The following is a 22441-nucleotide window of genomic DNA, read 5'->3' on the forward strand; positions in this document are numbered from 1 at the left end:
GCTTTTGATTATAAAAATTTAATACAACCATTAAAATGGAATCCAGAAAAAAAATATGGATAACACTGAATTTGGTAAAATATAAAAACTGTGAAAATAATTTTTTTTTGAAAATACGTATTTCATAGGGCTTTGAAAATTAAATTTTTGTAAAAAAAAAAAAAAGGTTTCATGATTTAGACTTAGCTTAGACTTAGATTTAGCTTTTTGATTAATATTTAACCATTAAAACGGTCTAGAAATAGTAAAACAGAAAAAATGGAATCCAAAAAAACTAAAAAATAAATAAATAAACAGAATTAGCTATTACAGATAAATCCATCCGTAAATGAAACAAAATGAAAATAAACTGTGTTCAGTCACTTTATTTGTTGGTTGATCAGACCATCTGTTCCTCATAAAAGTCTGGATAGGTGACACTAGCCTCAGTTTCAGCCCCCATCCGCTTGGCAACCGTGCTGTTCGTGCCGATCGATTCGTAAATGAGAGGAAAAGACTGGAGACTGCACCTCGTGCACTGGCTGAGGGGTCAGACAGAGTTGCCATTAATAGGTAAAGTGTCAGATCTGGGCAGAAAGAATGACTTCAGGTCTGTCTGCCAAGTATGCAGATCTCAGTTAGTAATTTCCAAAAGTAATTCACACAATCATGTGACTTTTTAAAACCAGTCCATCCTATTACCATCAAGACTCTCTCCTCTCAGTTTTATAGTCCAGGGATGAATGAGCATAGATAAATGCGGATGCGTGGGGGAAGTCTAAGCGTTCAGCACAATCTTGCTGCAGATCTGACAAAACAGAACCGGGCGACTGGCCAGTGAGAGCATGTGCGCATTTATTCAAGAGAGAGAGAGAGAACAGTATGTGCATGCCTGATGTTTTAAGCATCTAAAAATCAATCAGCCATGTGAACCCTTATCCGAGGTGACGGTTTCTTCTAGCTGACGCACAGATCAAAAAGGCTGCTTTGATTAACTCCACAAACAGGAAATCCTCTTTAATTCCACAGCTGCAAAAGAGGACAAATGAACAAAAGCATGTGACTGTCCGGAGACTATACAATGAACTATAGACACACACACATATATACACAAAAGAATAAACCATACAGACATAAACATACACAACCAGACACTTGTATGAGCCAAGAAGGGCATGAATGTGAAAAGATACTTCAGATGCTTCCGGGTACTTAATCTGCCATTGTTTTAGAGAAGGAAACCTTACATCCACTTCAGAGCAGAGTGATGCTGAAACAAAGCTTAATCTGACAATCTGTACAGCTGGACTTCCTTCTGTAGACGAGAGTATTCCTCTAAAAAGTTGAAGTACACTGGTTACTAGGGGTGGTGAGTTTAACGGATACATTACAGCAAAACTTAGGCTGTGTTTACACTTGGCATTGACATGCGACCTGTATCCAGATGTTGTCCACATTCACATTGAAAAGACAAGTGTAAACGCATTTCTGATCAATGTTTTTTAAGAGCTAATTGAGGACGCATTGTTTTCTGATCTCAGTGTAATGTAAACGTTATCCAGCCATAATGTCTGCATTCGCAGGTCGACTTCATGCAAAACGCATTTCCTGGGCACCAAATCAGCATATCAGAATTATCTCTGAAGGACTCTGAAAATCATGTGACACTGAAAACTATAGTGCTACAGTTATTAACGTGTTGTATTATGGATACAAAGGTGAGTCCCAGATTTGAGTACGTCATGGAACAGACGCTGTACTCGCCTCAGTCCTGGATTGGGCCACCAGAGGCTCCAATAAAAGCACGACGAATGCATTATGCATACCTCCATTAGCAGGCTGGCTTCCTGGACACACACAAATAAATTATGGATAATGTCCACAAAGCATAAGTAAGAAAAAAGAAATGCGAGAGAGAGGAAGGAGGAGAGAGTAAGACAGAGAATGAGAGCAAGAGAGACAGCTTTCCATCCTGCTGGTACTCAGCGACAACCTTCTGATTTCCCATTTGAACTGTACTTGCATGCATAAGGTTAGATGAGAGAAACCAAGATAAAAAAAAAACAATTCTGGATTCATAAGATTAGGAAATTGACTTGATCAGACTCAGCCCACAAAATTATTTTATTTTTCATTATTATAAAAAATTATTTAGCATAGGCCTGCTTGTATTAATTCCAGCTTTTATTAGATAGCCACATTTGTGAAGTATCCAGCACTTTGTTTGAACTCTCTGACAGCCCTGTGTTTGATTCCTGCTCTAGGCAAAAAGAAGACCTTAATAAAGCCAATGCCAGGCAATGCATTACTAAAATATCATTATCGCTTTGCGTGGGTGGTGGTGGGGTGGGGTACAGCTACGCCCTTCAACAATGAACAGCAGATCAATCATTATATCCCATAAAAGTGGTTCAGCTCAAATATAGGCAAACAAATTCTGGATTTTTAAATAAAGGCTTCACAGACGGAGGCACTACAGCCAAGAGATGAGGGGATACAAGGACAATTCTACATTAAAAGTGTAACAGGCCAGACTCTGCTATTGTGCCATTTTGGCAGAAGCACGGAAGAAAGCGAACGAGGCAGTGTGTTGACAGATGCCTGTTCATACACACACTTACGCAATGAACGGAACACACAAGCCTCGTGCTTGATAATTAATTCTGGCAGAAAGGGCTTCTATGAAAGGATGAAGTCTGTCTGGCGCTCCAGGTTGCCTTGAAGCCCAAAGAGAAGAAAGAAGAGAAAGATTCCAGACAGCCAGACACACAAACTAAACTGCCCTTAAAGGGTTAGTTCACCCAAAAATGAAAATTAGGCCATAAATTACTCACCCTCAAGGCATCCTAGGTGTATATGACTTTCTTCTTTAAGACGAATCCAGTCAGAGTTATATTAAAAATGGTCTTTGATCTTTCTAGCTGTTTAATGGCACTCAGTGTATGTTGCAGTACTTCAGTCCAAAATAAGGGGAATGAAAAGCACCCATCCATTTAAAAAAAAGAAAATGTGACTCCGATTTAATGATCCAGATCCAAACCAATTTCATTGTAAAGCGACTTTCAATTGAACCTGTCCCAAAGCCAACCTGGGAGCTTTCATCATATCAAACTATGTCCGACAAACAACCCCTCATCATCTCCCATTCACAGTGGAAGAGAAAATAGTCACTATAGCCTCCACACTCTGGATTACTTTGATATGTATTAGCAAACACCAACTCAAAGTGCTACTTTTAGGCATAGAGTGAATATAAGGGAAATGGTTGATTTAGTGTCCTATTTCCTACTTACCAACATCGGAATCGGCTTATAATGGCTTTACATGTAAATACAGGCATCAGCCCGATATGAAAAATTATGTCGATGTCTTGCCGATAAGAGGAATATATTAACTCTCATGTGCTCAGGGTGTGCTAGCGATTAGATTAGCATTTGAGACTCATTCTTGAAGCAAAGTTTTGCTTGAATGGTGATTGGATCCCTGCATTTAAACTGCACATACAGAATTTCATGTTCATGTATGATAAAGTAAACAGTAACAGCACATGTAGCAGCGGCTCAGTAAGGAGTTTTAATTCTGTGGCGGGCGATGTTTACCTACTTCTAATAAAATGAAAGCAAAATACACAAATAATATTTAGACTGAGTTTCTGATTAAATAAAACATTAATTGATGCCATAAAATCATGAGTGATTTAAAGGTCAGAAATTTTTTTTTTTTATAATAATTTTCAGAATAATTGTACATATACTGATTTATTCATTAATGTCTGATATGTGATATTTTGAAATTGTTCCGAAACTCTTTTGCTTTTGACCATTTACAAATGTTAAATGATAAGATAAAATGTTAAGGTTATCATTGCATCTTTCTGAAGAAAAATGCAGTGATTAAAATATAGTTTATTTTTTGTTATTTTCAAATCTTCAATGTACTGTCATTATAAAACAACTTCATGTTTATTTAATTCTAATAAATAAGTTCTTGTTAAAAACTAACCAAAATTAAAAATGATCATATATCTGTATCAGCATCAGCTGTCGGCCAAAATAAGTTGAAAATTATTAGCATATCGCATACCGGCAAAAAAAAAAAAGTACTTCTTACTAGGGGTGTGACGGTTAGTATATAACCGTGAGACTGGCGGTTATAGTTGAACACCGTCATTAGAACTCCATATCCGTCAAAACAGTCATTAAAATATTTTTTACAAACATTTTTTATCAAAAATTATTTTCATTTTTTAGATAGGATCATAAGATGCGCAATATATTGGGAGACATGGTTTTTACCACTTAATGAAGTTTTGTAAATCGTCAGAAATAATATTTACCACTTCATAAAATTTTGCTTTGTAGAAAACCTTTCTTGAAAACGAATTTTGTTTTGAACAAATTTTATCTTAATTTTAATAAATGTTTCATCAACCAATTGCATGTATTTTAATAAATAAAAAGCAAATATAGCAGACAATGATAACCGTGACATGGAAGCACCAGCGCTCCGCGTTCACTTAAACTGCAGTGTGAACTAGAGCGCATCTCATCGTAAATGAAACTCAGCATAGGCCTATGACTCATACATTAGCATTAAATATCTTTGCTGCATCCTTTCTAGAACAGACAATGGCTTTTTTTTTTTTTTTGCGGCTCGCATCAGCAAAGCATTGCATCGCCATAGACCACAAAACAATCAGCGGATGGCGGGCGGGTGTGGCTTTGAAATTTGCTCAAAAAACGTTGGCGCAGATGATGAGTTTTGTGACAGATCTCCTTAATAAACAGAGGTCTGAAATCTCTGCCCCTTTACCGATAAGAGCGCGCGCTGACACAGAGTTAACCCGCTATCTCCAAGAACAACCAATTGACTCTATGGCAGATCCAATAACCCCCCCGACGGTTATGTTATGAACCGTCACATTTGACTCACGTCATAACCGTCATCACCAATTCTGAAACCGGCACACCCCTACTTCTTACTTCTAATCTTACTTCCGGGTTGGTACAAGTTTCAGCTGTTTATTTCCGATCGTGGATCTAATGACGTAGACGAGAACAGAAGTCCTTATTTGAGCATTTCTCCTGGAAAAGCACACCCATGCACACATTGATCAGAGGAGAGAGAGACCGCGCACATCAACGCACTTCAAAATCGTCGGCAGCACTGCATAGGATTTGTTCGAGAATGCCTCCAAATAAGTAAATTTTTGGATGTGAGGAAAGGTTTACCGTGTTCAGCTTCCCCAAGAACCCAGCGTTACATGAACAGTGGATGCAGTTTGTTTTTCCGGAGTCATACACTTCAACGGAGTGTATCCAGTGCGTTTGTGTGTTCTGGTCATTTGAGTGACGAATGTTTTATAAACAAGGCCCAAGTCGACGCTGGCTTTGCACATCGTTTGCTATTAAAACATGGAGCCTTCCCTGTGATAAAAGACCCCATTCATTTTAAGTACAACTGTATCAGTTGAAAGTTCACCTGAGTCCCAGGATCCTTGTGGAATTCTACCACTGTACCATTGAGAGCATACTCACGAACTGCATATCAGTATGGTACAGCAATTGCTCCGCAAATGACTGCAAAGCACTTCAGCGGGTGGTGAAAACTGCTCAAAGGATCAGTTAAAGGGGCAGAGTTAACTTCCATCGAGAACATTTATCACAAGCGCTGTCTGGGCAGGGCAAGAAACATCATCAAGGATGACTCTCATCCTAACCATGGACTCTTCACCCTCCTTCCATCCGGCAGGTGTTACAGGAGCCTACACTCATGCACTAGTAGGCTCAGGAAGAGCTTCTTCCCCGAGGCTGTGACACTTCTGAACGCCACACCACCAATCTAATCTGCACCTGCTCTTTAACTGCACTGGTCACAGTACTTTACATACATGTATTTGCACAACTCATATTTTGCACAAACTGCACACTATTCTAGCTATTACTGTCTAAAGTTGTTACTGTACAAAGCACAGTAAATTTTGTATAAAAATATTATTGCACTACTGTTATTTTGAATATAATACATTGTTTAACAATACTTTTGCACACTCATCCAACTGTATTTGTAACCACTGTTCTCATGTTGCTGTTGTTCAGAATGTGTATATAATCCTACATTGCTCTGTTCATAATGATTATACAATACCTACATTGAATTCCTATTTATATTCTGTAAATACTCTGCTCAATACTGTATATAGCAGCTCCACTGTACATTCTGTATATCATAGCTTCACTTACTCTGCACTTTTATGTATATAAAACACTATATTCTTGCACTTCTGGTTAGATACTAACTGCATTTCATTAGCTCTGTACTTGCACTCTGCATAATGGCAATAAAGTTGAATCTAATCTAATCTAATCAGATTTCAGTATTTTCTTGGAAATCAGCACATAAGTGAATATATGTTAATGGAAACAACACAAAACATCAGTATTATAGCTCCACTCAAGCCACGCCTCCAGGAGCTCGGCTTTTTCCAGAAAGAATCGGAAAGCTGTATTTTTCTTTTATAAATGTGATAAAACTAAAGACTTTTTGGATATATGAAGGACGCAGAACTACTCTATAGGTACTCCAGATTAACATGAGATTAGGTGAAACTGTCTATGTTATGTACCCTGTAAATATTATTTTTAAGTTAGTGTTAGATAACCAAATTGAGTTTTCTTTCGCACCTTGGTACAGCAAGATGGCGGAGCCCTTGCTCCAAAAACGATGGTGACAAAACATCCCTTTTTCTTTAAAATGGTTACATTAATCATTTTTGTTATTTTTTTATTATTATTAAAATTGTAGTTGTTTTCCTAAATAATGCAAACTTGACTGACTGCTTTATTTCCACTTTAACCATACCAGTAAATTAAACAACCTGTTATATTGGCCAATTACCAAAATGATACAAAAATATTAAAAGATACTAAAAATCCTTATCTATACTTGTTAAAGATATTAAAATATTAAAGAGATCTTAAATGAATTCACCTCTATTTAAAACTCCCTATAGGAAACTGAATCCAAATGGATACAAATATGCAAAAAACATGTAGAAATTTGTAAAAAAGCACCAACGCTGCTGTTTTACATTTGAAACAGGTTGCAAGCAGAGGTGAAAATATCTGCAATTCATCTCTTCAAATGAAATCAGAGTTCAAAAGAAATCTGTGGCTCAGGGTTGACGATCTCCAGACCTTGAGCTCAGGCTGAGACTTGTCAGATACAGATGGATGGTGGCCAGTCGTTTACAACGCATGAAATACCCAGAAGACAAACTGTCTTACATTTATAATATCCCAAAGGCCAAATCCTGACAAACTTTTTATGATTTCATTTCATCTTCTGAATATTTGGGTAAAAAAAAAAAAAATGCATGAAACAGAGTTAATACTTATCACTCTAACTGAAAAACTTTTAGTGCTTTTCTATAGTATTAGGCCTCAAATGTGAACTATAAATTGGATTGGATTCTTCTTTAAACTATAAAAAAGAAAAAAAAATATGAATGGTATTATAATGTTATACTAAAACTAAAATGAAAATAATGGGAAAAAACATGATGACATTTAGAAAGAAAAAAATTGATTAATGATTAATGGCCATTTTGAACGATTTCATAATCGTGGCATCCATAATTTTAATCGCAATTAGAAATTTGATTAATTGTGCAGCCCTAATTTCTACACATGCAAATTCGACGTAATTTAAAAAGGGTGCTAATAACACATTTATACACAGTCACCTGTGATTACTAACACCTCTTCCATTCTTCCATTCAGGTTAACAGCTTTAGAAACAGGTGTTATGGTAAGTCAGTGTTGATGGTAACATGACACTGATGTGTGGAAGCAGGAAGATGGATTAAAGCCTAATAAAGGATAATGAGAGCAAGATTAAAGTGTGTTCCTGAGGAAACTGGAATATTTTTCTCATTCAAAGGTAAAATTAGCTCTAAAGTCTTGTCTGGTCTACCTTTATTAGCAGCAATGAGCGATACTAAACAACTATGCAAGTATCAAATTTACACCGCTGGGCAGAAAATGTTTACTTGCCGTATTAATATAAAAATAAAGCAGTTAAGGCTGTCAATACAAAACAAAAAATAAGATCAATGTTTCATTTTTACAAATGTAGGTGAAATGTAAAGTGATTAATTTCAACAATCTGTGTTTTGAACATTAATCCCCATGCAAACTAGAAGATCTTGTGACTGATTTTGACGCAATATTTTTTCCGTGAATCATGTGTGTTGCAAAATATTGCTGCACACTGCATTTTATTTCATCAGTGAAAAGACTGACTTTGTTATGAAACCACTTGGAAGTTGAATTATATCAACCTTTTTTCCTATGCAACGCTGTGAAGTCCAACATTTATCCAAAGTCAATCTACATAGGAATTAATTAATTGCTTGTCTGTGCCAAATTAATAATTAAAATAGGATAAAAAAAAAATCAATTGATCTTTAACCATAAAATAACTACTAAAATTAAATATTGATACTTAGAGAAATATCACAACACAGCTTCATCGATTTTCTCCTCTCACATCGAATATCATGTGTAACAGTGACTGAGTTAGGAATATAAAACTCATTAATTAATGCAAATTACCCTGTAGCCAAAGTCAACGACTTAATTCCTTCAGAGGTTTTTGTACTTATAAATATCAAAAGTCTTATTTCAAGTAGGCTACACTTCTCCCACACTGTTCTTAGTGCCTCAATGAGAGTTTATTAGTGTCATGTGTGGAACTTAATTTGTATGCTAACGATGTTGCAAGTCAGTCACTGCTTGCGTATAGACCATAAGCCAACTCACTTAATAATTATCAGCGTCAGCCACTAAAACATCCATATCAGTCAACCACAAGTCATTCCCTACAATTTGAGACGTCCCTCTTTGCAATGAAACTATAAGCAATTTAAAAACTCCAGCACCTGTTATCTGCCTCATATGATTAATTATTTATGCCTAGGGGTGTGCCGGTTTCAGAATTGGTGATGACGGTTATGACGTGAGTCAAATGTGACGGTTCATAACATAACCGTCGGGGGGGGGGGGGGGGGTCCAAGTCAATTGGTTGTTCTTGGAGATAGCGGGTTAACTCCGTGTCAGCGCGCGCTCTGATCGGTAAAGGGGCAGAGATTTCAGACCTCCATTTATTAAGGAGATCTGTCACAAAACTCATCATCCGCGCCAACGTTTTTTGATCAAATTTCAAAGCCGCACCCGCCCGCCATCCGCTGATTGTTTTGGGGTCTATGGCGATGCAATGCTTTGCTGATGCGAGCCGCAAAAAAAAAAAGCCATTGCCATTTGCCCATTAGCTCCGCCCACTACCGGAGAAACTGGTATGTCTTCTGCTTGTTCGAAAATGAATATGAATAATTCTAAATTAAATCCATTATTTTGACAGGAGAAGACAACAAAGAATAGTTTACATATAAGGTGTTGTTTAAGCGTGGTAAGACTCTCGCTCTCTCTCTCTTTGCATGTGTGAGAAACAGCACTATCAGTAAAGTGACGGTGAGTCGTGTGCCTTCACAAAGAGTTTACAGAGTGTCAAATACAGGTGCGCTGTGTGTCCATTGAGATGGGCTGAAAAGTTCAGATCGCTTGAAGGAGAGAGAACTCTGAAGCTCAGATGCTGAAATTAATACAAGCGTCATGCGCTTCAGTCTATGTAGTAAACAAACCTGCACGTCTCTGCCATTCATTAATTCACACAGAGACTCGCAGAACACGGATTTATATTTTAAACAACTTTTGCGGCTTAACATTTACAGATACTGGTCCATATGGAGATTTGATTTGATTATTTTATGCTAACTTTGGCAAATTCCATGACTGTCCATATTAAAATGCAAGTTTCATTTTCATGACTGGATTTCGAGATTCCGTCCTTGTTTTTTGCTTCATGGAAATCATTTCAAATTTCAATTTCAAAGCCGCACCCGCCCGCCATCCACTGCTTGTTTTGCGGTCTATGGCGATGCAATGCTTTGCTGATACGAGCCGCAAAAAAAAAAAAAAGCCATTGTCTGTTCTAGAAAGGATGCAGCAAAGATATTTAATGCTAAAGTATGAGGCATAGGCCTAAGCTGAGTTTCATTTACGATGAGATGTGCTCTAGGTCACAGTGCAGTGCAAGTGAACGCGGCGCGCTGGTGCTTCCATGTCACGGTTATCATTGTCTGCTTTACTTGCTTTTTATTTATTAAAATACATGCAATTGGTTGATGAAACATTTATTAAAATTAAGATAAAATTTGTACAAAACGAAATTCGTTTTTAAGAAATGTTTTCTACAAAGCAAAATTTAATGAAGTGGTAAATATCATGTCTGACGATTTACAAAACTTCATTAAGTGGTTAAAACCATGTCTCCCGATATATTGCGCATCTTATGATCCTATCTAAAAAATGAAAATAATTTTTGATAAAAAATGTTGGTAAAAAATATTTTAATGACACGGTTTTGGCGGTTATAGAGTTCTAATGACGGTGTTCAACTATAACCGTCGGTCTCACGGTTATATACGAACCGTCACACCCCTATTTATGCCTCAGGTTTAAACAGACAGCTTGAGCTAAGCATTACGTCCAGTTATTCTTTTGAAAACGTTCTGCTCTGCAAGCCAATGGTAATGGCCCCTGCGTCACACTGCAGACTGAAAAGCAATGATTTGGGAACAGGCCAGCCCTCTCTCATGGGTCTATACTCGATGGGTACTGGGAACTGGGAACTGGGAACTTTGAGAAGAAATCTCGAATAGCATCAAGCGAACTTCTCAAAACAGCCTAATCTGCCATGTCCCCTGATGCACACGCAAGTTTTCGGCCTACAGAACAATATGTTATGACAAACAAGCAAAGCCTAATCAGTCAATATTTCTAGATTGCTCTTGTCATTCAAGTTTTCATTTCCTTGGTGAGATTGGTAAATAGGTATTGATGCTTTACAGGACTGACTTTTTTAGATCAGAGCGAATTCTCGGAAAGGAAAGCATGTCCAACCACAGGAAGTTTAGTCCCATTTACATTGCCATAGTAACCTCACCCAGACAAATTCAGAAAAAAAACAAAAAACACACAGGAAATGTAAAGAGAACAGTGGATGGTCAGAGTAAAAATATTCATAATAAGGGCTAAATGTCTTTCGTCAAACCTGCAATGTTCATTTATTATTCATATTAGCCATATCAAATTGTATCTAATATACCGCTTTCCTTTCTAAAATATTTAAAATATAGCTAAGAGCCCCATAATATTTCATCTGGCTTATAAGTTATGACCAGGCACAAACAACGCGATATAAAATGCGATAACAATAATGTTCAGCTCATTATCTGAAAACAGGCTCGACTAATCGATTCTAGGGATTTAATCAATGTTGTTTAGTAAAAAAGATTAATCGATACCCAGCCCTAAAATATACATATATAGTTCTTTCAAAACTGATAGTTTTACCCATCCAAATTAACCCCCATCTGTGCTTAAGCATGTCACGTATTATTTAGTACTGCATTTATACATTTAATTATCAAGTTATCCACCAGCTGAGGTGTTCTCTTCCCTTCATGAGGGCCTCAGCCGATTACTTAAATAGCATAAATGTACTTTTGTTTTTATTCAATTAATAAAAAATGACAGTGCAAGATAGCCCCAGAGAAGCTATGTACATTTTGATGTTTGTGATTGCTGACACCTCTAACAATACAGACAAGAACAACCCTGAACAGTAACTCACTGCATTTAAAAAAAAAAAAAAAAAGAGTCTATAAAGGTCTTTTTAAAGCCAAAACATATATTTGGCAGTATGCACCCTGATCATTGAAAAGCTTCACACACTAAAACCCTGTTGTTCACAGCTTTGAAACAAAACAATATAACTGACCTCAGATCAGCAAGAGGAACGTGTAGCTGCACCTGCTGAATGGTTTAGTGGAGGGGCCTGACAGTACGCACAAGGAATACGGAGCGATTGCCCCCCACTGCACTAACAGAGATGGCACTGTTTGAGACAACCTTCCCCTGAACCTCACACGGCCTTCAACCCTGCAACTGCTCTCTTTTCTTCGCTATTCTTTAGTTTATTTTATTTCCTTTTGCGGATTCTCCCTCTCTCTCTCAAATGCAGCTGATTACTGCCACAGTTTGGACTAGGGGTGTCCGATATGACTATTTTTGTTTAAGGACGATAAAAATGTCTCCACAATTTGCTTCTGAAGAAATATCGTAGTATCGTGCCACCGCGCACATTCTGTCAGCAGCAGTTCTAGCGCCACGGTCTCTGGAAACTGTACAACACCACATACATTTAGCGGTGTGCCGGTTTCAGAATTGGTGATGACGGTTATGACGTGAGTCAAATGTGACGGTTCATAACATAACCGTCGGGGAGTGGGGGGGGTTAACTCTGTGTTAGTGCGCGCTCTTATCGGTAAAGGGGCAGAGATTTCAGACCTCCAATTATTAAGGAGATCGGTCACAAAACTCATCATCCGAGCCAACGTTTTTTGAGCAAATTTCAAAACCGCACCCGCCCGCCATCCGCCATCCGATTGTTTTGCGGTCTATGGCCATGCAATGCTTTGCTGATGCGAGTCGCAAAAAAAATGCCATTGTTCTAGAAAGGATGCAGCAAAGATATTTAATGCTAATGTATGAGGCATAGGCCTACGCTGAGTTTCAGTTGCGATGAGATGCGCTCTAGTTCACACTGCAGTGCAAGTGAACGCGGAGCGCTGGTGCTTCCATGTTGGTTATCATTGTCTGCTATATTTGCTTTTTATTTATTAAAATACATGCAATTGGTTGATGAAACATTTATTAAAATTAAGACAAAATTTGTACAAAACGAAATTCGTTTTTAAGAAAGGTTTTCTACAAAGCAAAATTTTATGAAGTGGTAAATATCATGTCTGACGATTTACAAAACTTCATTAAGTGGTAAAAACCATGTCTCCCGATATATTGCGCATCTTATGATCCTATCTAAAAAATGTTTGTAAAAAATATTTTAATGACACTGTTTTGGCGGTTATAGAGTTCTAATGACGGTGTTCAACTATAACCGCCTGTCTCACGGTTATATACTAACCGTCACACCCCTACATACATTCACATCAGTGTTAACTCAACGGTAGAGTTACTCAAACAGGACACTGCACTTGTTCACAATCACAAAAGTACATTATTTGCTGGTTTGTTGTCGTCGTTAACAGTTCTGTCTAACACAGATAGAAGTCTAATAATCGGATAGAATGGTTAAACAAAGAAATTAATGTATACAGAAAGTATTATAACGATTGCTTTTATATTAGGCCTATTAGTAATAGAAAGACAAACATTACAATACTATCTTGCTTCTAGTTAGCATTAAGCAAATACACATTTATAATAATTTAAACAAATCTTTGAATGACTAATGAACATTTAATTAAAACCTTGCAAACGATTGACGATTTGATATATTACCATATCGCCCTACAATACTCTGTGTGATGATCAGTCAGTGTTAATTGAATGCTTTAAACTTTAAAATTGTGAATTGAAATTATGCTATGCTTTATACATTTGCCCACTGTCATATTCCTGTCTTTTTCACTGTGTGCTGTACGTAAAATATGGGTTACCCGGGCTTTATTTAATAAAAATATGATTCCCAGTGCACACAAGCTTCTCAGAATACTGAGTCTCCAATTGGTTTACAGTGTTAACTTTCTTTTTAATTATATTTTTATTAAATATGTATTTATATGTGAAAAATACTGTCATCTAAAGTATAAGCACATATCTTTTACACATTTTTTTTTCTATTGTCAAATATTTCAAAATTTCAAAAAAAAAAAAAAAAAAAAAAAAAACACACACATCGGTCGACCACTATAGTTCACCCTAAAATGTATTTTCTGTCATTCTTTACTCACTCTCATGTTATCCCAAACCTGTATTAATTTAATTATTGTGCTGAACACAAAATAAGATATTTAAAGAATGTGGGTAACCAAACATTTGCTGGTTCACACTGAATTTGATAGTAGGAAAAAAAAAACTAAGGAAGTCAGTATTTTGGAGCAGCAAATGTTTGGTTACACATATTCTTCAAAAAAGCATTTATTTTCAGTAGAAGAAAGAAACCCATTCAGGTTTAAAACAACCTTGGAGTAAATTAGTAAATTATGGTATAAAATCAAACATTGAATGAAAGAATTGACATACAGATGACAAAAAAAAAAAAAAAAAACGTAAAGAGAAAAAAAACACTGCTTAGGACTGAAGAACTTTAATAAAGTTGCTTTAAGAATCAGTCTATATAGGCCTAGTGTTTTATATTTATATTTGTTCATTACATTTCTTGAACGCTTCTGCTAAATACATCTATTGTATCTGAAAATAAAGCACTGTTTGTTTTATTTGTATATTATGTGTATTTGTAAGCGGTTTAATCAAAGATAAAATAATGACAAAGATTTGGCAAACTTTGGCCTAAACTGTTTTGTTACCTTGAAAGTCTTTGTCCTTATAATAAAGAAATTAGTTTGGCTGTAATCCTCAGACAACTTGCAAAATAGTTATACCAACAAAACAAAATCGTGAGAAACTTGTCAATCGTGATATTACATTTTTTTCCATATCGCCCACCCCTAGTTTGGCCCGATATAAGAGAGACAGAGTAAATAAGCAATCCCTAAAAGGATACATTTCCAAAAAAAACAAAATATTTAAACCAAATTCTGTCAAAAAGAAGCACAGCTGTACATTACGTCACACATGGGTTATTAATAATACAAAGAATGTGTCTGGGAAGGATTGTTTGGTCTTGTTTCTTGCACAGTAAAATAACAACTTGTAAGGAAAAGCTCACATAGGTTCAAAAACTCCAAACACAACACTGCTTGAAGTCCAAAAGAGTTTCACCTCGCTGAATTTGCAAACAGCTGGCCACAGTCAACACTTTCATGAATGGCTGTATTATCGTGAACTCTCTTATTCCCAGCACTCCATGCTTCGCACTTCAATTTTCTGCCTTTCTCCCTCTCTCTTTCACCCGCCTAAACAAGCCTGTTTGCTTTTAAAACAAACATCACAGCAGTCTCATGGAAACAAACACTGCAGCTAGGCCTAGGTAGCCCTGCCTGACTTCATATGCATACAAAAACAATTACAGTGCATTTTAACATCTCATGTCAATGCAGGGCTGTCAGTGCTGGGCTGGCATGTAAACAGTCAAAATTAAGTTTGATGCAATTTTTACCAAAGCATAAACTTCTATGATGACTTTAGTGAAACGCTTGTCTGTGGCCAAGTGGCATGATAAAAGTGGCATAAAAACTTAATTTAGCACAGACTTGGTTTTAAGACATGGTAAGTAATGGTGTCCTATTTGTTGCGTCCCATTTTCTTGAGAAAAATGCCCTGCATGTGAAATATAATATGCAAAACAGTGAAGATTACAGATACAGAAGTTCCCAGGGTCTCAGTATTTGGCGGTTACTGCAGCGAACGATTGCTATCGCCGTCGTCTTTAGTTGTGAAAACACAACTACGTGCTTTAGTCTGAGGGCACAACAAACAGAGGGACAGATACGGTCATTTACCGCTAGTAAGGTAAAACTCGGAGATGACAGAAGTGTGATGTAGGACACCGAGCTTGTTGCACAACAAACAAACTTAAGTGACTTTGCATTAAAAAAAAACAAAAACTTAGACATGGGTTGGTGAATGTTCACATAGGAAGAGGATGGGGCGTTTCAGCGTGCCACTCTGCTAAATGAAGCTCAAGGGAAGTTGAGGTTTTGAGTCAAAGAACAGACAAGGCGTCATCAATGCAAAAAATGTGGTTAAAATGAATGTGAGTGTTTTTAGTGTTTTGTAAGGTTTTCTGGAGGTTTAGTTCACCATAAAATGAAAATGGTATCTTTAATATCCCAAATCAGCTTTTTTTTTTCTTTTCTTTTTTTTTTTGTGGAATTCAAACGATGATATGAAGAATGATTTCTTTTTGTCCATACAATTAAAGTCAACATGGACCAAAACAACATTTTAGCATTGTTGTTAATGTAATGTAAAACTTAAAAAAATTAAATACATTTGTTAACTGAAATAAAGATATTAGAAAAAAAATATTAGATGAAAAACTGAAATTCTGCCTTTCGGCAACTAACTGAAATGAGTTTGAAATAAGCTGAAATACTACAATTACAGAAATTAAAAAAAGAAATGCTTTTATTTAAAAGGTAAAAAAAGCACACCACTAAATTAAAACTTAAAAATTACAATAAAAGGCAGTTCAAAATGTGATAAATACAATAGTAGTATACACATAAAACTAAAATAACACTGCACTGACTTTCATAGCATGGACAAACATTTGTTTTACAATAAATCTTTTAATAAGAAATAAGAAACAAGACGACAAACATTGTGCTGCTGCAAATGAAAAATATTTAAAGAGGAAGAAGCATTTCAAATTTAAGGAAGAGAAGAAAGGGAAGGGTGCAATATGCAAACTCTCATACTTCATAAACCTCAGGAAATTGGCATCAATGACAAAAGACTCCTTTGCATTTTCTTCTCTCCTCATGAGGGTCAGCTACAGACATCGATAACCTTTAGAGAGTCACACACTGTGACCAGCAAAGCATTTTTAAATGCCACCCACTCTGTCTCCACAGCCCTTCTCAACACATTGATTTGGACCAAACAAGCTAGCAAGCTCAATGAAGGGGAGGCAATTTCCAGAACTCCTTGTAGTAAATAAATCACATGGAATGCAAGAGTAGATGCACAGAACAAAAATAACAGCTACATTTACATCTTTAATACATCTATAAGATGTCACTTTGACCCAAGCCTAATGAAGTGTAATATCGTGTCACAGCACGTCAACCATAAATGTTTCTGCAGGAGTGCTTAGATGAGCATAGAGAATTAAAAACAAGCTAAACAAAACCAAATATAAGTATGTGGGAGGAAATATACCTTGATGGTTCATTTCTTTATCCGACTTACTATTTAAATTACCAGTTCAATACCATGCTCTTTTTGGGACCATCCTACTCCATTCTGTCCAAATACGATACCCTGAAACATTAGGGCCTTTCGCACCGCTTTATTTCCAGAACTAAATGTACAGTACTAAAGTACAGGGATGCAAACTCTTTCCCAGTACCATTTAAAGGGTTGCATTCGCACCGACCGTGTGTACTAGGACGTGACGTAAGCCGGTCGACAGGGATGTCATTTGTGTGCGGCATTTAAAAATGTTAACAAAGAAGAACAATGTTAACAACAGGAGGATGGAGGACTCTGCGACTGAAGCTGTGTTTTTGTTGTGTCTCTCAGGTTTCACAATAAGGGACATGGAATGTCGACGTATACGAAAAATGTTTGAAAGAAGGGAAAGGAGGATTAAGAATCTCCAGCAACTGGCAGTGCTACATTTGCTACAAGTGCCCACACTTCGGTGTCCGTATATTTATCGCTGTTCATCATACTAGCAAAATAAGTTGACAATATGTACAGTAAAGCGTTTTAAGTCATGGCGGGTGAGGGCGTTTTCGAATGCATCTGGCCAATCAATGTCTACTTATGTAACGTTTAGTACCAGTTGTGCTGGTTAGACCCTGCTCTTTTGATTTGATTCTCGGAACAGGCAGTCCGGTACTAAAATCCCATCTAGTTTGTGCACCCAAAAGTGGGTAGTCCCACAATTAGTTCTGGTACTATGAAAAGGTTCGTGCGGTGCGAAAGGCCCGATTGCCAAACTGAAGCACTTCCTGTCAATAATTTGCAACACTGATTTATACAGAGCCAAAACTCCAGCCTTACACATTTCATTACCGCTTTTTAGGATGAAGGATGGTGTCACGATTTTGTAATATAGTTCCTGGTAGATACTGGTTGCTTTCCCATCAGGCACAGTGTTAGTTCAGTGTTAAAAGTTTGCTGCAGAGTCTTACTTTATAATAAATTACGTGTTTGAAACGTAGAAAACAAATCTCCTTGGTGTAGAAACTAAAAGGAGGAACTGTCTTCCCAACAGAGAGGGAAAAACACTGCGCATGTGGTTTGGTGTCTGTTATTCATTCATTCATCATAGCTGATGCTTGTGGAGAGCTATTTGCTTTGGATCAGTGCTAGGGTGAAACTGTGTCACTATCCAAACACACTTCCTGCCTAACAGGAAGCTTGCGTTATGGTTCCGCCCCAGCCCTTCCTGTTCTGGATGCCAGCTAGCGTAGCACAAAATATCCGCCCTACATTAATGTTTCCACAGCACTAGAACACAGATAACGCTAAAGACGGTCACCTCTGCACTGTATTGTACCATATTGCAACAAGTTTTCAGCACCCCTGACTCAACACTAAACTTGAGCATGGGTCATCATGGCTGATTTTCTCTTCTTATACACAATAAAACCGGACCACATCTGTCAGTCAGTTTAGGCACAGGCAGCCACCTTTATAAAACCTTTAAGCAAAAAAAGAAAAGAAAAAAAGCGAGCAACCTGAGAACGCCTGACTGAAGGACGAAGAGTGTAGTAGACAGACATTTGACTTTCCATTGTTTCAAAGAGTTCAAGGCAAGGCGCCCGGTTTTCTGTGACTGGTATAAACAAGGCAATGCTGAAAATTAAACAATCTCCTCAGCTCTTTGCTCCAAGAACGCGAAAAACGCTACAGGCAAACAGACATTTATTGCTTTGTCAGAGAATTTCTTGCAACAAGACTTTTAAAAAAGCAAATATGTTGCATACGAACAAGCTTTACAATTGTTTGGCATTTCTAAAATGAATCAAATGATAATTAAATCCTTTACTTCGATACTGAAGATTTGTGTTTGTAACATCACAAAAACTACATCACAATGAGCAAAACTGCCAGGAAATGTTGTCAAACCACTATCTCTGTGACCCAAGGGACAGAGAAAATGACTAAAGCAGAATTCAACTGCTATACAGCTTCCCATTACCATCCTGAAGAATTCACGGTATGAATTACAGAAGATAATGACTTTGCCGGCTGATGTTAAAAAGAAAAAAAAAAGCCTTGCTTTCTGAATCAGAGGCACGTTTTATTAGCATAAGCAATCTCGTTTAAGTTTTCAGCTGCTAATTAATTTCATTTAATGAAAGTTCTGCACTGACAGACCCTTCAAGGGGGATTTCCTGTAGCCGTATCCATGGTTACAAAAGCTAGGGCAAGGAAAACTCATTTTAGGAGGGAGTTCTGTGGGGTTGAGGTGTGTGTGTGTGTGTGTGTGTGTGTGTGTGTGTGTCAGCCTGAAATTCCAGGCTTCAAAAGGAAAGACTAAAAGGAGCTTAAAGGGAAAAAGATCATCACTAACCTCAGAGTCATTCAAGCTGAACAAGAGTATCAACCAAATACAGGAACAACTGTGATAAATGTTTACAAGGAAAAAAGTAGTAAGCAACCATTTAAATCCATCTATTTTACAGCACCCTTAGATGGGGTTCCCATTGGAATTTTAACATTTCTTAATAATAAGACATGAACCAAACCAATCAGCTATGAAGTGAATAATATTTGAAAAAATTGGACAAAAAGACATTGTACCTTTCTAAATGCCTATAAACGTCCACAAAGCATGCAAAATGAATTAAAAATGACAGATAAATATAAAACTACTGATTTAGAGAGGTTAAATATATACACAGAAACAGAATATAATTTAATTTTTTAATTAATAATACATTTTTTAAAGCAATTTAAGAGCACTAAAGAGATATTTAGTGGGATTTTATTTTCATAATTCTGTGATTAGTAAAGATTTCTGCAGAATCATGGGTAATGTAATTTTTCTGCCAAGAATTCTGCTATTAAACGTCTAAATAAATGTAAAGAATGGCTCAAAGTAACAAAAACTGAGTTATTGTTAAAAATCAATTACTCTTTGGAGAAAAACAGTGGGATGTTTACTTCCAGAAACCAACTTTATTACAGTGGCAGTAAGCTTTAATCTGTGTAGTTGATTGTCGTTTATGACATATTTGCAACTGATATGCACATGTACGTGTGAGAACACAAATGGGGCACTGGGTCATGTTATTGGCACTCACAGTGTCTCATGTGCATGCAGTATCACAGCACTTTAACCTCTAATAGCTCAGGTTTCCAGCGCTCGTGCAGACTATAAAATAGGTCTTTTATTCCAGACAGCTTCGACAAGCTTTCCCTCTGGAACGTGCTTTGTGTAATCACATGGTTTACTTGCCCTTGCGCCCCATTTCCTGCATTTCTTTCTTGTTTAAAGAACCCTTGCACTCAAGGCTTGGGATTCAATGGATGCAAGATTGTGAAGAAACAAGCCCTATTTTTATTATTTATTTTTATTTTTTTCGTGGTGGTGGTGGATTTCATTAAAAGGGACATTTCACCCAAAAATGAATAGCTCTCCTCATTTATTCACCCTCATTTAAATTCTAACCTCTATGACTTTTTATTGCTAAAGCAGAATAAAACAGAACTGTTATTTTCTGTGATGAGTTTCAGTACGCAACCGTATAATTGTGGTGCACTTACATCAGAGAACGTGACGCGTTATTTGTCACCTGTTGCAAAACTCTGAATCACAGCATTTAGAAAAACCACATAAGTATATGGTTTTATATCCTATATTTTTCTCTTCTCGCCACTTTCTTCTCTCTCATGCACTCCTCACTGCCCTGGAGCTCTCACAATCAGGTAGCTTTGTATCCTGCCATTATTGATCTCCGTGTCCCATCTCCTGCTACTGGAGTGGTGTGAAACACAGCTGCCCAAGCTAATGATTAGCCCAGCAGTCGAGGAACAGCTCTGACACAGACTGTTCAAAGGTACAGCAGTACTGTGCTGCACTATTCTTAAAGGGGGGGGGTGAAATGCTCGGTTTCACCGAATATCGTGTTAATCTTGAGTACCTATAGAGTACTACTGCAACCTTCATAACTCCAAAAAGTCTTTAGTTTTATTATATTCATAAGAGAAAGATAGTCTGTGCCGATTTTTCCCGGAAAAACACGACCGGCTGGAGGCGTGGCGTGTGGGCGGAGCTAAAGAATCACGAGCGCCAGTAGGCTTTTGCGTTGAGAGGATGTGGAAGCTGTGACATTACCGTGAGGGTAAACCCATCATCCAAAGCAAACCATGGCTTACAGTCAGATTCAGCCGTTTATTTATGATCCAGAATCAGATCCCGAGGCTGAAACTGAACGAGAGCAGCAGCAGCAACGACTCGCTCCGAGCGGGGCTCGAACCCGGGTCTCCGGCATTGGAGGCGGACGCACTAACAAGGAGGCAGAGATATTTGAAGCAGTTTTACTCACCGACTGTGGTTCCAACACACGATCGTGACCCTTTTTCGTTGGGATTGCATCATCCTTAAGAAATAAACGATATGCAAATCCGTCGTCAAACTGGGCCTTGTTTGTAAAACAAGCATCTTCGAAATGCAGGGAACAAACAAAAACACTTGCACCACTCTGTTGATGCTCTGTAAAAATAAACTCCATCCACTGGTCCCTTAAAGGCCATCTTTCAATTTAATTTTATAACTTAATTTATACAGAATATTGTATGAAAATTTAAATTTAAAAAGACATATATAAGAATACATATGTTTTACAACACCCACGGGCAGAAATTAGGAAAAAAGTGTGCCTATTCTAAGCTACGCTCCAAAAAACCGCCTTTTCCCAGAGAACGCGTCATATGACGTAAGGACTAGAGTTGTTCCGATTCCGATACTAGTATCGGAAATATCTCCGATACCACAACAAATTCTGGCATCGGCATCGGCGAGTACATGAACCCATATACCGATCCGATACCATTTTCTTAAAAAAATACCTAGTTATGACCGCAAGCTTTGCCTAACCGCTGCACGGTTCTTCTTCGCTGCTCAAAATGCATTGAAAACACAGGAAGTTGTGCTGTGTTGCCACAAGCAACCCCTGTTTAGAGCAGCGAAGAAGAAATGAAAACGCGTTAGCAGCCCTGATCTATATATGACTGGATCACTCATCACATTCTAAACTGCCAAAAGACAGTGAAGCCGCTTCTATATTATAGATCAGTGGTTAGCAGTATGTCTCTGTAGTACCGGTAGTTACAGACTCTCAAGTATATTCAGTACCGGCAGCTGCGTTCAGTCGCTTCCGTGTAAGTCAAAGCGCAGGGCTCCAGACAGTAGCCGAATATATACTAGTGTCTGTGAATATTAAACTGCAAAATACTATTTAAATATTACTCCCGCAAAATCTACATCTCTGTGGGTGACTGGCACAGATGCGCGAGAGCTCGCTGTTTTGTAGTCTCTGCTGTGTGTCATGAGGACACGAACGCATAAACCGTCACTTCATGAGAATTTACAGTTTCATTTGAGAATACTGTCATATCATAAACACAGACACTCAAAGATCTTCATGGCAGCCCATTAAAATAAATGTTTG

The 22441-nt window shown here is 37.4% G+C and overlaps 1 protein-coding gene across 1 annotated transcript in view; it reads right to left on the reverse strand.

Moving 5' to 3' along the window:
- LOC127967826 (guanine nucleotide-binding protein G(i) subunit alpha-2) overlaps nt 1-22441 on the reverse strand; it is a 75057-nt gene that overhangs the window by 26508 nt on the left and 26108 nt on the right. The window lies entirely within an intron of this gene.

Source organism: Carassius gibelio, chromosome B11 (assembly GCF_023724105.1).
Source record: "Carassius gibelio isolate Cgi1373 ecotype wild population from Czech Republic chromosome B11, carGib1.2-hapl.c, whole genome shotgun sequence".
In the NCBI taxonomy this organism is placed as follows: Eukaryota; Metazoa; Chordata; class Actinopteri; order Cypriniformes; family Cyprinidae; genus Carassius; species Carassius gibelio.